Source organism: Mandrillus leucophaeus, unplaced genomic scaffold (genome assembly GCF_000951045.1).
Source record: "Mandrillus leucophaeus isolate KB7577 unplaced genomic scaffold, Mleu.le_1.0 Scaffold176, whole genome shotgun sequence".
In the NCBI taxonomy this organism is placed as follows: domain Eukaryota; kingdom Metazoa; phylum Chordata; class Mammalia; order Primates; family Cercopithecidae; genus Mandrillus; species Mandrillus leucophaeus.
In genome coordinates, this window is record NW_012101765.1 from 2,976,130 (window position 1) to 2,979,052 (window position 2,923).

Consider the following 2,923-nt stretch of genomic DNA (forward strand, 5'->3'; position numbering starts at 1 on the left):
ATTTATGTTAAGTTGCTTTATTCCTTATTAATTTGGTACAGATACTGTGCACTCCATTACTTTATATTCTTAGTATACTGGTGACTCATGGCAAGTAGGCTCTGGATTAATGGGACCAGACTATTACCATGTTTCAGATTTGAATACATGCAGAGATGCAGAGACTCCTTGATGCCTTTGATCTGCTAAGAGGGAATAGTGTTTGTATTCTGGACAATACGAAGGAAAATTCAAGAAGATGAGCTGCCCTGCTTTTAAGAATACCTATCTTCTACTTACATTTTCCTGGCTAGAAGTTAGTCACATGCCTGTGCTTATATGAAAGAGAGGTAGAAGTATAGTTAGGCAGCATAGTTCTCTTTGAATCTCTTGATGCTTTTTTCCAATATGATAAGTAATTTTTATAATTAAGTTATAGATAAGGCCTCTATATCATTAAATGGCTTTATATCATAGATACTGCATCTCATTGAATATTGAATATATATCATACATACTACATCTCATTGAGTGTATCTCATTGAATGCTGGCTAGTCTTCTTTTTTTTTTTAATTTTTAATTTATTAGGTTTTTTTTTGGTAGAGATGGGGTCTCCCTATGTTGCCCAAGCTGGTTTGGAATGCCTAGCCTCAAGCTATTCTTCTGCCTTGGCCTCTAAGAGTGCTGGGATTACAGGCATGAGCCACCACGCCCAGCCCGGCCAGGTAATCTTAATTTAATGCTTTGTGCTACAATATAGCAGTATCTATGCTAGTGACTTTGTTGGGCACCTAGAATGTATCATCAGTCAGGCATCTAACGTGAGTCCCTAACCCCGGGGCCATGGACCAATATCTGTCTGTGGGCTGTTAGGAACCAGCCTACAAAGCAGGAGGTAAGCGGCAGGCCAGTGAACAAAGCTTCGTCTGTATTTACAGCCTCTGCCCATCACTCACATTACTGCCCGAGTGCTGCCCCCTGTCAGATCAGTGGTGGCATTAGATTCTGAGGACCATGAACCCTATGTGAACTGCACATTCAAGAGATCTAGTTTACGTGCTCCTTATGAGAATCCAATGCCTAATGATCTGTCACTGCCTCCCATCACCCCCCAGCTGGGACTGTCTAGTTGCAGGAAAACAAGCTTAGGGCTCCTACTGATTGTACATTATGGTGAGTTGTATAATTATTTCAGTATGTATTACAATGTAATAATAATAGAAATAAAGTGCACAATAAATGTAATGTGCTTGAATCATCCTGAAACCACCTCCACCCTCCAGTCCATGGAAAAATTGTCTTCCACAAAACTGGTCCCTGGTGCCACTAATCTAAAGGGTAAGAATTGGGAGAAATGCATAACGTGTATTTGTTTCTGGAAACTGATGATTGCAGTAAGACATCGTGCTTACTAAATAGTGGAAGGGCATTTATTTATTAACAGGTTGCAAAACTCACTCTCGGCGAAAAACATTTTCTCACCTCAAATGCTACTCTGTAATGTTAAGTAAATTAGAAGTAAATCATCTGTTATTGTCTATGAATTTTTCTAAAGCCTATGCCTATGCTATCTTCTACGTTATATCTTCACAGGACACTCACCATCATTTAAACCAGTGGTCAGCAAACTTTTTCTGTGAAGAGCTGAACAGTAAATATTTTAGACCTTGCAGTCATCCAGTTTCCTTCTGAACTACAAAACTTTTACACTGTAGTGTGAAAGCAGCCATAGACAATCTGTATACAGGCTGGGCACGGTGGCTCACACCTGTAATAATCCCAGCATTTTGGGAGGCCGAGGCAGGCGGATCACCTGAGGACAGGGGTTCAAGACTAGCCTTGCCAACATGGCGAAACCCCGTCTCTACTAAAAATACCAAAATTAACTCGGTGTGGTGGCACACACCTGTAATCCTAGCTGCTCCTGAGGCTGAGGCAGGAAAATTGCTTGAACCTGGGAGATGGAAGTTGAGTGAGCCGGGATCGCGCCACTGCACTCCAGCCTGGGCAGTGGAGTGAGACTCCATCTCAAAAAAAAAAGGGAAAAAAAAGACAATCCCTATACAAGTGAGCGTGGCTAAGCTCCATTGGAAGTTTATTTACAGCACTGAAATTTGAATTTAATATAATTTTCCTGTGTTATGAAATGTTTTTCTTTTATTTTAGTCATTTAAAATGTAAAACACATTCTTAGCTTGTGGGCCGTACAAAAACAAGTGGAAAACCAGTTTTGACCTGGAGGCCGTGACACTTTCTTCTAACCTTCTTTTATCCATTCCTCTAAAGCCTGACATTCATGGGAGCAGGCATCTTAGAATGTGCTAATCAGATTACCTAATTTGTTATGTATACTGGGCGTGCTTAGAACATCCTCTTTCCTTTCTCTTATGTATTCCACCTCCATATATTCATAAGTTCCTTTTTCTGAGTCTAGAAAATGCTTAATGTGAAAACTGCCTTCAACTTTGAGCCCCACCCTTCATTCTCTTTTTGTCCTTCATCCCATATTTACTCTTCAGTTTCTTACTTTGAAGTTTTTTTTAGGACTCTAATTTCATAGAACTACTTGAAACTTCCCAGATTTAAGCCTTCTCTTTCCTTTATATTTTTATGTTGTTCTCACTTCTTTAACTAGAGAGAATATCTACTGATCTTTAAAGATGTATTTTTGTCATGTAATCCCCTCTTTTATAAAGTCGTTTTTAATCCCCAACTGCCCCAACCGTTACTACCTTGATTAGTAGAACTGACCATGTCCGCTTTTTTGGCCTCCTCTTACTGATACCTACTTGGTCACTACTTAATTGCCTTTTGTTTGTGTATCTCTCTACTTCTTCAGGCTGTAAATTCTCTAAAGGCATTTTGCTCATTCTGGTGTCCCAGTTGTTTAGACCATGCGCCTAGGTCTTCTTAAAACATCTCTCCCGTGGCTCCTACTTTTCT

General features: G+C 39.9%; 1 protein-coding gene across 4 annotated transcripts in view; it reads left to right on the forward strand.

Annotated features, from left to right (window-relative positions):
* ARL13B (ADP-ribosylation factor-like 13B) overlaps nt 1-2,923 on the forward strand; it is a 93,273-nt gene that overhangs the window by 24,948 nt on the left and 65,402 nt on the right. The window contains exons 3-4 of one of the 4 annotated variants that reach the window (XM_011977269.1): nt 584-705; nt 776-778. The exons of the other annotated variants lie outside the window; for them this stretch is intronic. The gene's annotated coding sequence lies outside the window, so the exon portion shown is untranslated. The remainder of the gene's footprint in view (nt 1-583; nt 706-775; nt 779-2,923) is intronic. 4 annotated transcript variants of the gene reach the window in all.